A 14,296-nucleotide genomic window follows, 5' to 3' on the forward strand; every position below is an offset into this window, starting at 1 on the left:
GCGACCATCATCCACTCACCTGATGTAGTGCTGCCTACTTCCTTAGCTTTTATCATTCTTTTTCTGTGCCTGCCCTCCCCTCTTCCTATTTCTCCTATCTTTCCTGTCACTTCTTATTCCTTTTCTTTCCTTGACAGGTGGCTTTACATTGAGTGACTAGCCAAATGGCTTCCTGTAAGCCAAGAAACCATTTACAACGCTGGGTGGTAACCATATAACCAAACCATACATGTTCCCTATGTGTCAACAAGTGGGTTGGTGGAGGGTTGGTGCCCCTCCCTGTAAAACAACTAACTCAGTGTCAAATGGCCACCCTTTGCAGGATTATGGTGTCTGGCAATAGATAGATAGATAGATAGAAGTTCTGGCTTACTTATTCTATGCACCAAAACATGCCTCAGTAATATTCATCTTCAAGGTTTGGTCAACACACAAATCTGAATCACTGAACACGAGCCCCAACTCTCCACTCACTGACTCTCCCCACCCCCACACCCTTCCCCACCACACTAACACTCCACCCACTTGTTAACACTGCCCCTTCCTAAGCAATGATTGAGACACCACCTTTTAACCGATAAATTTGCTAAGTCCAAGGACTTTAGTATCAGACTGTACCATCTATTTATCTATCTATAGCCCGACTCCCTAATCCCGCAAAGGGTGGCCGCAGACAAAACGCCTCCAAGTCACTCTGTCACCCACCATTTGACTACCCTCCCCCCAACTCACCCCCCCCTCCCTCATATACCTCTCAACTCCATCCCTCCACCTCATCCTCGGTCTACCCCTCCCTCTCCCTCCCTCCACCACACCTACATACACCCTCTTAGTCAGTCTTTCATTCTCCATTCTCTCCACATGTCCAAACCACCTCAGTGTATTTCTCCTAATCTTTTCAACCACATCCACATCTACCCCACAACGTTCCTTCACTTCTTCATTCGTCAACCTGTCCCTCCACGTCACTCCACATGCTCCTCTCAAGTAACTCATTTCCACTGCTCTCACTCTTGATTTGTTCCCCTCTTGCAAGGTCCACGCCTCGCTTCCATACGTCAGGGTAGGGATCACAATACCATCATGCAGTGCCTTCTTAACTTCCATACTCACCTCCCTATTTCTCATCACTGCTTTCAGTGTATCAACAACCTTTCTTCCCTGCTGTACCCTTTCACGTACTTCATCCCCCAAAGTTCCATCCTTACTCATCACACTACCCAAGTACTTGAATGCACTCACATTCTCCATATCCTCACCATCCAACCTCACTGCACACTCTGTGACTTCATTCCTCTCAAACACCATAACTTTACTTTTGTTTACATTAACTTTCAGCTTCCTCCTCCTACACACTGTCCCAAATTCACTCACCAAACCTTGCAACTCCCATTCATCTTCACTCAACAATACTGTATCATCAGCAAACAGCAACACTGGAGGCTTCCAAATCTCACCCTCATTCATTAGGGCCAACCCCACAGTTGTACCATGAAACCCTTTAACATATAAACATATGGCCCTATAATACAGAATTCTCATAAAGCGGGATCTTCCGGGTACAATATTCCCACGTTATGTGGGCATTCGCTGTATTGAAAAACTGTAACGTACTGTGAAGTACAGTGGGCTCGCACAGTGCACGTCACCGCAGTGCGCGATTCGCCTTGTGCACGAGTGACCAAAAATCATACCCAAAACCCTTTAATGCGCAAGTTTACCGCACAGAACGCGAGGCAGAGGCAAGGAGTGGCTCAAAAATGCCATTTTCTACTAGTGCGCAACCACCCCTCACAGAGCGCGTCCCGTGTCGCCATGTTGATTCGCCAGACAGAGTCAAGTTCAGCAGCCTAGCGTGATGGAAGGCAGGACTGAGCTGTGTATGTCAAACATTAGCAAGATCCTTGTTGCCGTGGATAAGCTCAAGGAAGAGGTGAAGGAACAGGAAGTGAGCAACCTAAGAATGGAGGAACTTCTGGTTGGTATCGACAAACTCTTCCGTTTCTACACAGACAGGCACAGGGAAGAAATAAACAGGAGAAGACAGACACTCATAACAAGCTACACACAGCGGGCCCAAGTTGGTGAAATAGCAGAACCATCGACATCGTCTGCTCCTGTTCCTGTTGAGGATGAAGAGGATGCAATGTCAGAAGTGTCAGCATTGGACTTTGAAGGGTTTATGGCCAAAGTGAGTGACTTCGATGCTCCTGAGGAAGGTGATCAAGAGGAGTCTGTGGAGGGAAGTGTTGGTGCGGTGGGGAGTGCAGTGCTGTAAGTGTTGCCGCACCTCGGAACCCCTGTTATTTAAGGTCATCAGGCCTGTTTTTTGTTTTTTTTATGCAAGGAAGAAGGAACCAAAGGCCATGAGCCCGCAGTAACAGTTCCCTCCAAGAGAAAAACAAAATACAATAGAGAGCCAAATTCAAGATCCGATCATTTTGAGATGCCTGGACACACTGCGTTTGAAAGACTGGAGATCATAGGCAGCAGGAAATACAGATAGAGAGAGACAGTTCCAGAGCTGACCTGTTGTTAAGGTGACTACCCATATTTTTGTTATTGTAGCTATAGCTTTAGTACAATGTCTGAAACATATGACCTTTATAATGTCTCTAAGGGCCAAAAAATGTCCAGGTATGAGGGGGTACCGCCCATATGCAATTATTCCCATAAGATTATGTATTCCTAGTACGCGAATTCCCAGTGCACGAGCTCGTGCACCGCCCAATCTCTCACGCACTGTGCGAGCCCACTGTACACTGTAATTTTCTGTATAGAAACACATTTCATGTTGATGATGGTGATGATGTAAAGACATTATTGGAGAATACTGTACAATAATGCCCAAAATTAAACAATCAAAACATAAGAAAAAAATATATATCAATAAAATGAAGCATGCTTCACTTTACTGTAATGTGCTGTGTACACCATACTGTACAGTACTGTACTCGGGCACATAGACCAAAATAAAACTGTCATCACATTGTACATGGACAAACTTCACTTGGGAAGAAACAGTTGTCTATATGATTTTATAATTATTTTGTTTACAATTCCTTTGTAATATGATTCTTTTGTTTGGTAAAATGCTGTAATCACATTTTCATAAACTCTTCTTGTTTAGTAACAAAATCTAATTGATTTTTCTTTCCAATACACTTTCATCAGTGCCTTTGCAGAATCCTACAGTCACTTGTATAGAAGAGTAATGTGCACTTCAGAGAAGAAGCCCATGCATAAGGATAGGAATGGCAAAGAAGGTGAGGAATTCCACGGTGAGAGAGTGAGAGGGGACAGCAGTGTAACATTTCAGAGAGCCACAACTGCACTAAGCCAACCAAGTGGTGGAGGGACCCATCACAGCATTGCCAGTTAAAAATAATAATGTTTTGGAAGAGGCTTAGAATGCAATGTAGGCTCATTTGTACATCAGCATCACAGCAGCAGGGGAATATAATGGAGAGTGAGGGAACATCCTCCTACCTGTTGTCAGCCAATGAAAACTCCGCATTAGAATTCTCCCTTCCTTGTCTTAGCCAATCAAAACTTCCATTCCCTACCACTGCATCTCCCCTCCCTACCCACCACCAACACTCTGTGAGCTGTAAGGCCCACCAACTGTCAACCCTCCTGCCCTCCCTCAACACTCCACCACTTTCATATTACAGTACAACATAACCCTATTCTTTTTGTGTGTATCTTTATTCTCTTATTTTTTATTTTGTGATAATGGCCGGATGTTTGATGACAAAAACTGTATTATGCAGGATACTAATGTATTGCGGGGCGCCCATCATCCACCCACTTAGTGTAGTGGTACTCTATTTTTTGGGTAGCTCTACACTCAGTGGCAAGCCAAATGATTTCCTGTAAACCAGGAAGTCATTTACAACACTGGGTGGTAACCTTATAACCAACCAAAACGTGTTCCCTAAGTCGCAACAAGTGGGTTGGCAGAGGGTTAGTGCCCCTCTCCATAAAACAACTAACTAAAAATACGAACAAGAAGCCTCAGACCAGGACTGACCTAAAGGTGACGCCTAAGGACCGAACAAAGGACATGATACGGATGGAGACATGGAATGTAAAGGGTGCAAATCATGAGGTGAAAGAGAGAGAAATTGTCCAGGTGCTTGAGGGTGTGAAAGTGCATGTATGTGGATTAACTGAAACTAAATGGAGAGTGAGAGTGTGAGAGAATGGGAGTATGGATGGGGTACATGTGTGGGAGTAGTTGAGAATGAGAGGGCAAAAGAAGGAGTATGTATTGCTGGAGAATGTATTGGAGGAGAATATAAGAGAGTATGGATCAGTTGGCTCAATGACTGTGTGGGTAAGATTGAAAGTTGGACTACAGATGTGGGCAATCGTGTGCGAGTATGCGCCAATGCAAGATTGTGTAGGCAGAGTGAGAGAAGAGTTCTGGACAAATGTGGAAGCATGCATGAAAAAGTTTGAAAGGAATGAGAGAGTGTTTTTGATTGGCAATATGAATGGAAAAGTAGGGAATGTGAAGGTGGATGGAGTAGTTGGTGAGTGGGGTGTGCCTGCTGAGATAGATGAGAATGGCAGTGCTTTCCTGGACATCTGTGCCAGGAGGGGGTTGGTGATAGCTAATACCCTCTTCAGGCACAAAATGATCCATAGGTATACTGTACATGGCGTGAGAAGTGTGCATGGTGAACTGAATGAATGGAAGGCAATGATTGATTATGTGTGTGTGGATGAGAGGAAGTGAAGGTGGGTAATGGATGCAAGAGCATATAGAGGTTTGGGGAGTGGACTTTCTGACCACCACTTGCTGGTGGTGAGAATCAAGGTTCAAGTGAAATGGAGAAACAGAAGAAGGGAAGGACAGGAGGAAGTAGTACAGTATATGTAAGGAGGGTGGAAAGGTTACAAGAGGATGAGAAAAACGCAGACTATAAGAGGGAAGTGGAGGAGCAGTTGGGTAAAAATGGATTGAAGCAGATGGGGGATGTGGAAGGCATGTGTAAGATATTCACAGAAAAAATCTGGGCAGCACGTGAGGTGGTGTGTGGGATGAAGAGAAGACGAAAGGAGGTGCAAGAAACAGAATGGTGGAATGAAGAGGTGAGAGAGGCTGTGGCACAAAAGAAGAAAGCATACAGTGAGTGGATGAGAGACAGAGGCATGGAAGAAGTTGAGAGATGGAAGATAGAGTTATATGTCCAGAGGAAGACAGAGGTGAAAAGATTAGTAAGAGAGAGTAAGAAGAGAGTGGATGAGGAAGTTGGAAGGAATTAGAGTGAAAAGTGGAGGGGCTGTAAGAAAATGTTCTGGAAAGAAGTAAAGAGAGTTAGACAGGGTGCCAAAGAAGTTAGTAGGGGACTGAGAGACTTAAAATGGTAGATTACTAGTGGAAAGGGGAGAAAGTGTGAGCAGATGGAGAGAACACTTTAATGAATTGTTGAACACAGAGAATGAAAATAATGCGAATATACGTGGCTGAGGAATGGCTGGGAGACAGAGGGATGTGAGAAGACAGGAAGAAATCAGAGGTATGGAATTTGTGGAAGCAATGAAGAAAATTAAAATGGGGAAAGCCCCAGGAATTGATAGAGTGTGGAGTGAAATGCTGAAGCATGGGGAAGAGACAGTAGTAGAATGGATGTGGAAGATGTGCAGATTGGCCTGGGGAGAATGCAGAGTTCCAGAGGATTGGAAGTCAGGTATAATTATTCCCTCTGTACAAAGGAAATGGGGAAAAAGAAGTGTGTGGTAATCATAGGGGCATTTGTCTTCTTAGTGTAACAGGAAAAGTATATGGTAGGATACTTACTGACAGAGTTAAGGAAATAACAGAGGATTTACTTGGAGAAGAACAGGGAGGTTTTAGGATGGGAAGAGGTTGTGTAGATCAGATATTCATTCTCATGTCTTTAGTGAGAAAGTTTCTAGAGAAGGGAAAGAAGTTGTATGCGGCCTTCATGGATCTGGGGAAAGCATATGACATGGAGGACAGACAATGACTGTGGAAAGTAATAAGAATATATGGAGTAGATGGGAAGACGTTGAAGGCCGTGAAGAGTAAGTATGTGGGGGCTAAGGCTGCAGTGCACGTGGATAGTGATCTGAGTGAATTTCTCTACTTGAAGGTTGCATTGAAAAAGAGATGAGTCATGTCTCCACAGTTGTTTAATCTGTATATGGGTGGGGTTATAAAGGAGATACAAAGTAGGACTGTGGATGTTGGAGTGGCCCTAATGAGAGAGGGCAGTGTTTGGAAACTCCTTGTACTGTTGTTTGCAGATGATAATGTGTTAAGTGAAGACAAAGGGAAGCTGCAAGGATTGGTGGATGAGTCTGGGAGAGTGTGTAAGAAACGGAATCTAAAGGTGAATGTAGGGAGGAGTAAAGTTATGGTCTTCGAGAGAAGTGAAGTCAGTGAATATACAGTGAAGCTGGATGAGGGGGAAATGGAAAATGTGAGTGCATTTAAGTACTTAGGTAGTGTGATGAGTAAGGATGGAAGTTTGGAGGCTGATGTGCTTGAAAGGGTACAACAAGGAAGAAAGGTTGCTTTTTTTATTTATTTTTTTTTTAAATAGAACGGAGAAAGGAAAAACAAATGAGTAAAAAAAATAATAATAATCCATACACCAGATTACTGGTGTCCTCCGTTCATAAAATATCTGTAACAGTTAGACTTGAACAACTGTGGGTTGAAATTTGGAGGGAAACAACTCTGGGGAAGCGAGTTCCAGAGAGATGCAGTTCAGGGAATGAAAGAATTCTGATAGGCAGAAGTTCTGCAACATGGCTGAGTGACATTCCAGTCATGAGCGCTACCAGATGCCCGTGTAGCACGAGGGAAGGCATGGAGAGGTGGCACCATGGAAGCAACTTCGTCTGAGCATTTGCCAAAAAAATATCTGTAAAATAATGCAAGGGAGGCAACATTCCTTCTTACTTGCAAGGGAGGTAGTTTATAATATGTAATGGCAGGGTTGTTAATGATTCTAACAGCTTTGTTCTGAATTTTGTCTAGTTGTCTTAATGCAACCTCTCCACGACCATTCCACAAGGGTGAGCAATATTCAAGCCGAGAGCGCACATGACTCTTATAAATTATAGCTAACTGCTCATCAACGAAGAAGTTACGGACTCTGTACAATAATCCAAGTTTCTTTGAGGTGGTTTTAGCAAGTGATCTGACATGAGAGGTCCAGCTGAGGGAACTGTTAAGTGAGATGCCAAGAATTTCAATACTTTTGGAGATGGGAATATTAGTAGCACTGAAGGTAATGTACGAATCTGGCAATATCTGTCTATTAGTAAACTGTATATACAGTAATCTCTTCTCTGTACTGAGTTGAGAGGTGGAGATATTAGACTTTGTAAATGGATGTCTGAGTGTGAATGAACTATGTATTGTTGAGTCATCTGCATATGAGTGAATGGGATTGTGGGTTCATTAATATGAACCAGAAATAGGGTTGGCGCCAGAAAAGATCCCTGCGGCACGCCGGCATTAATTGAGTGGAAATTGGAATATGCATCATCTACTTTTACTCTTATTTTCCTGTCACTAAGATATGAAGAAATCAAAGGAACAAAAGATGTTAGTCCATAGCAAGGGAGTTTGGACAGCAGGGAACGGTGCCATACTCTGTCGAAAGCTTTAGAGATACCTGTATCAAGAGCTACTGCATGAGTTTCTCCAAAAACTTCAATTGATTGATGAATGGAATGAGTTAAGAGATTGAGTATGTCAATGATGGATCTTTCGTGGCAAAAACCATATTGTCTATCACTAATTAAGTTGTTGGATTCAAGATGTTTAACAATGTGCTTATTAATTAAAGTTTCAAATACCTTTCCAAGAGAAGATGTGACAGTTATTGGTCTGTAATTGGAGGGGTCAGATGAACTTCCTTTCTTCAGAACTGGGTGGATATTGGCTTCTTTCAATGAATTTGGGAATAAAGAAGTATGTATGCATAGTCTGAATAATTTAGCTAGGATAGAAGCAAGTTCAGGGGAACACTTTTTCAAAACAACTGGCAGAATTCCATCTGGCCCTGGAGCTTTGTCAGTAGGTAAATTGTCTAGGATGGATTTTACATATCTTGTCTGTATTTTAAGTGGGGCAATTTCGGCAGAATCAAGTTCCAGTACTGGGACATTCTGGCTGGTATCGTCTATGGTGGAGTTTCTGGCAATGGTACTGGCAAGGATATCTGCTTTCCCACTGTAGTGCCCAGAAGTGATAATGAGTTGTATCTAGTTCATTTTATATGACCAAAAGTTCGGTTTAGTGAGAGAATGTGGCCGGGGCATGGCTGTTACCACGTGGATGTTACCAGAACATAGGTTAAGTTACCTAGTTGCTGAGTCACTTTTTTTTCCTACTGTAATCTACTAGTATTAAGTCTCTTTATAATATAAAAACTCGAGTGAGATGGGAACATGTGCCTTTGGTCACGTGATCCAGCATATTGTATGCGTGCGCAAAGTGATGTAAAGCACGATAATTTGTATTGTTTTTCTATGTAAGGGTATAAAGAGAGAGAGGTTGCTGAGTAATTATTGTAACTAGAGAATGTCATTTTTTGGGGGTAATCAACTGTAAGGGGTAAGACATCACACTGAGTCTATAACGAGTCTGTAACAATAATAATCTTAAATTGCGTACGCCGTCATCCCCCGCTCCCTCTTGCACCACGCAGTTTTGGCGTGTCTCACTCGCTCACCGGCCGTGGTAGGTGGCAGTTGGTCGGTACTGTCATCATCCTCCCCCCCCCCCCTCCAAGGAATTCTGTAAGTAATTTGATATTAATGATATGTCTGATATTTTGAAGCACGAATAGTGATATCCCACGAGTGATAATAGTGACGAAATAGAGAAATAGACTCGGGGTAGAATCGAAGTGTTGTCATTCCTCAGGAAGTGTAACGGTGACGCCATTAGCCTTTGGAGAAGCGAGTCCTGTGTTCCCGCTCACCTCCCCTACATTTTTGAGTTGGATAGTGAGGTATTTCCCATATTTTTGTGTACTGTACTTTATATTATTATTTAATGTGTAACTGAAGCAAGAGAATGCAAGCTAGTTCTGTCTGAGCCTCAGATAAATGTGTGATTTTTGTAGGCCAAGTGTCAGGTGCCCAGGGACTGTGCATTATTTATTACTGTGTTGAAATGACTTGGTAATTCAGTATTTATTAGGGCTAAGTTGTGAGTAAATGTTCACATAGTTACTTTGTGAAGCACAATGATATTGATGCAGTGATGATTTTCATGGTTAGAGTTACAGTTATTTATGCTTACTGTATTTGTTATAGTACTTTTTCTTCCATGTTATCCCTACAATAAGTATTATTTTGAGCAGACCTATGTGTCTGTAGTGCCATGTGTTATTCTATTATTATTTGAGATGCCGAGTGTTATAACTCATGTTTCTTTATTATGAGACCTTCCTGATCATGTGAAGGAATTACTTGTATTGGGGAGAATAGTTATTCATTATTCATATTAACTTCTAGCGGGTCCAAGTGTGGAGGGCTAAGTACCAGTGAGTGAGTCCAAGTCCAAGTGTGGAGGCCGAGGTACCAGTGAGTCAAAGTTCAAGTCTGGAAATCAAGGTCCCAGTGTGGAAGTTACGGTCGGGAGTGGCAGAGGACTGGACCAGTGAAATTTGTGCTCAGGGACGATTATGAAGAAACACATTGGACTGGGACAGAGGAGCTAAGTTTTGTGGATTTGATATTAGGACCATATAGAGATATATTTTTCGAACAATGTGCCAACTGATTCATGTTTAATCTGTAAAGCAAGTAGCTGGGGAAGTTTTCTACTTTTTGGTCTTGTTAATACACATTCCCTCCCACTCGAACTTTATTGTTTGTATAACCCTTGAGAACTGATGGTATATAGCTTACCTAGTAGTTTATTAACGTGCAACTTAGAAGCATTCTGGGAAACTGCGAAGGTTGGGCTCGGGTTGGCCTAGTTGGAGACTGGCCCCGTCATTTTGGCATGCTACCATTCTTAACTTGGCCACTTGAAATGTAATAAACACAACCGAAGAGGCCGCTAATGGGAGAGAGTCTCCATCAATCTGAGTTCCCAATCGTTCCAGCACATAGTGGTCATCAATAGAGACTTGTTTTCTGCCCCTTTTGACCATGTAAAAGTCTAGATCGCAGAGGTGACAGTACACCATGTGGGTCATTTGTAATGTCGCCATCTGAAGATTTTAGTGAGGGAATGGAAGATGACTTGTTAAAGTTATTATTGAAAGAATTAAGCATTGACCAGAATATTCTATTGTCATTAGGGTTGTTAAGTAGTTTTGATGCTTGCTTTTGAAGAAAGTTTGATTTAGATAGATTTAATACAGCTTTTGCATGATTTCTAGCAATTTTAAATTGGGAGAGTGATTCGGATGTTTTTGATTTTAAGTAAGAGTTATATGCTAATGGCTTTTGGGCTGTTGTTCTGGCACAGTTGCCATCAAACCATTTTGGTGAGTTCGATCTTTTAGTGAACTGTTGACTTGGTATGAATAAATCCATACCAGCTAGTATTAAGTCGCAAATGTGGGACTGGGTAGAATTGGGATCACTAGAGAAGAATGACTGCCATGGAACATCAGCAAGATAAATTCTAAATCCTTCCCAGTCTGCCCTATCAAAGTGCCATCGGGTCACCCTGACACGTTCAGAATGGGGAGATGTGGAAGGGTTAACTAATGAGGCTTTGATGAGATTGTGGTCAGAGGATCCAAGTCGTGACAGTACCTCTATCCTGTATTGATCTGGCTTATTTGTCAAGAATAAATCCAAGAGATGGGCATTATGGTCAGGATTATCAGGTATTCTGGTTGGTTGCTTTACCAACTGGGTGAGATTAAACAATTCTGCAAACAGCTCGCACTCTAGACCAGCGTCGTCAGTCCAGGCAGAATGCAATAACCATTCAACATTGTGTATGTTAAAATCACCCAAAATGGTAATTTCGGTGCCAAGGGCAAGGTCAAGGTTACTCAACTGAGTGGATATGGAATCAAATACACTGGGTTCCGAAGAAGCACTGGGTGAACGATAAACTATACAAATATATTTGGTAATGTTTTGACAATTTAAATTATATACTGAGTAATCAAAACTGGATGAAGTGAAGTTTAAAATAGTGTCAACTTCATATTGGGATTTGATTTAACAACAGGTGCTGCCCTTGTTACGGAAGTTTGTAAGGAGATGGTAACCAAGAAAACAAAATGGAGATATATTGGTAGAGGGTGAGATTTATGGTTCTGTGAGGAAAACGGCCAAAGGGGATATGGACTGAAGGAAAAAATGAACTGAGTTAAAATTTGTGGTAAGGCCATGGATGTTATTAAAGAATAAGGCAGCTCTGTCACTTCTTCACCAACGAGAGCTTTCCCGGAAATAGCAACAGTTGCTTGGTGGCGACCGGGAGGACCCTGTGCCGCCAGCCCTACCCTGCCGGTGGTGGCAATCCGAGGTACCACCTCATTTGATAGTAAGATTGCAGCGGCCATTACTAAAGACGTGAATAGGTGTGATATGTTATGCGCATGTAGTGTGGTGTAGACAGTTGAAGGTAGAGGTATTATGAGAGCATACTGGCCTACTCTCTGTGTAAATGAATGCACTGAAAATGTTCAGCAAAGGGAGATGGTCAGGATCAAGTCCTGAGGGCTGGTGAAACGGGAGCTCCAGCTCTCCCTATCACCAGTTTGCCATCAACCTCGGGAGTACTGCCCTGTTCGACTGGTGCTACAGTCTATTCCACTGGTTCCTTGAATGCAGTGATAAGAAAGAAGGAAGCAAACATGGCAGTGAAAAAGTTACTGCATGACAGTATTGTGATACCAACTCTAACGTATGGAAGTGAAGCTTCGACCTTGTAGGAGGGACACAAGTCAAGAGTGAGAGCAGTGGAAATGAGTTATTTGAGAGGAGCATGTGGGGAGAGACAGACTGACATATGAGGAAGTGAAGGAGCGTTGTGGTGTGGATGTGATAGGAAGCGTTAGGAGAAACACACTGAGGTGGTTTGGCCATGTAGAGAGGATGGAGTGAGAGACTGATAAGGAGAGTTTATGTGAGGTGGAGGGGGGTAGAGGGAGAGGGAGGCCAAGGATGAGATGGAGGGATGGAGTGGAGAGGTATATGAGAGAGGGGGGTACGAGCTGGAAGCATGGCAGTGAATTGGCGGAGGACAAGGCAACATGGAAGTGATCTGTCTGTGGCCACCCCTTATGGGATTTAGGCGTCTGACATTTTCTTTTTTTGTGATTAGGGCTGGATGTTTGACGACAACAACTGTATCATGCAGGATACTAATGTACTGTACTTTTAGCCAGAAGAAAGGGTCCTTCATGCCGGATAATGTCAAGGATTTTATGCTTACTGCCGGATACCATTTTAATTCAGCCACTGGCTACGCCGGATAATGATTGTATGCCAGATAATGCCGCACTGGGAGTTTACTGTACATCCTAACTTAACATAACTCAGCCAAATACTGTATAAATTAACATTAAAAACACATATGAGTTGCTACCCGAAATTCCAGAAATTTGAAAGCAGGGCTGAAACCGCTTGTCATACAGTGTGTGGTTCCTAGGTGGCAGTGCATGCACCCTTTGTTTGTTAGTGTGTCGAGTGGCGTTGTGCAGGGTGGATGCATTTGCTGCATGTGTGTTTTTTTACCACTGTTTAGGTTAGTTTGTGAATTCTGTGCTCTCAAAAATGGAGGATGTGAAAGAGCAACACGTGTGCATCATGTTCTCTGTGAAATGCAGGAATAATGTGGAAAAACTCATGAAATATTTAAAAAGGGATTTGGCGACAATGCTTTGGGGGTTACACATACGTATGACTGGTTTAAGCGTTTTAAAAATGAACAAACATCAACAGATGACGATACACATTCAGGTCGCCCTTCCACCATTTCTACGCCTGACAATGTAGCTAAAGTTCAAGCATCCATCCTCGAAGACTGCAGGACGACAATCAACGATGTTCATGACACAGTTAGCCAGTCGTTTGGAACTTGCCAATGCATTCTGTCTGGTGGCCTTGACATGACACGAATCGTCACCAAGTTTGTCCCGAGGCTCCTGACTGATGAGCAAATGCTGCATCACATGGAGGTCTGCATGGAGCTCAAGGAATGGCCAAGAAATGACCCTAACATCCCTTCAAGTGTTATTACTGGTGATCAAAGCTGGGTTTACGGGTATGACCTGGAAATTAAACAACTGTCATTGCAGTGGAAGAGCCCAGCTTCACCCCAACCAAAGAAAGCACATCAGGTCAAGAGCAATGTGAAGTCAATGTTCATCACTTTCTCTGACTTGGAGGGAATTGTTCATAAGGAATTCGTTCCTCAAGGACAGACCATCAATGCAAGGTTGTAATGTGATGTTGTGAAATGGCTCTGGGAGAACATGACGTGAAGGTGTCCACAAGTGATGCACAAACAAATGAGTGATTCATCATGATAATGCACTCACATACACAGCCCTTATCGTTCAGCAGTTTTTGGCATACAAAAACATGCCAGTTGCCCCCACCCCCTGTATTCATCAGATTTGGCCCCATGTGATTTTTTTCTCTTTCCAAAAATGAAAATCCAGCTGAAAGGACTAAGATCTGTTACCACTGAGGAAAACCTGGAGGAATCTAACAAAGTCCTGACCAAGCTGATGTTTAAGGACTTCCAAAACGGGTTTTGATCATGGGAGAAGTGCTGGGATCGATGTTTGCACACCCATGGAGACTAGTTTGAAGGGGACAATGATGATTAGGACTTGACATAAGTTTTTTTCCTTACTTTAGTCAAAGTTCGAGAACTTTTGGGTAGCACCCAGTAAATAACAACTTAACTTAACAACCTGACCAAACCTATCTTATCCTAACCTACCCAAACACAACCTAACCTAGTCAATGAACTCAATATAACCCGACCCAACCAAACTTAATCTAACCTAACCTAGCCTAAGCTAACCCAACTCATCCTTACCTAACCTAACCTAATGAAACAATCTGACCTAACCTACGACAACCTCATTTTGTTCATTCATTTTGCTTTTCAAGGCTCCTACCTACTTGCATGCGTCGGCCTTGGGTGCTTAATGGTGGCTCTCCATGCTGCTCAATCTCTGGCAGCCTCCCTATTCAGTCCCTTATCCCTGAAGTCACACTAAATTATAATTACCACCAAACCTAACCTAACTAACCAAACCTAATCTTACCTCACCCAACTCAACCCAACCTAACCTTACTTAAACTA

At 42.8% G+C, this 14,296-nt stretch overlaps 1 protein-coding gene across 1 annotated transcript in view; it reads right to left on the reverse strand.

Annotated features, from left to right (window-relative positions):
- The window catches only part of LOC145396870 (zinc finger protein ubi-d4 B-like), a 636,773-nt gene that overhangs the window by 451,272 nt on the left and 171,205 nt on the right, over positions 1 to 14,296 (reverse strand). The gene's annotated exons all lie outside the window — the stretch shown is intronic.

Source organism: Coenobita brevimanus, chromosome 39 (assembly GCF_032717465.1).
Source record: "Coenobita brevimanus isolate Jiangsu-jjx chromosome 39, ASM3271746v2, whole genome shotgun sequence".
In the NCBI taxonomy this organism is placed as follows: Eukaryota; Metazoa; Arthropoda; class Malacostraca; order Decapoda; family Coenobitidae; genus Coenobita; species Coenobita brevimanus.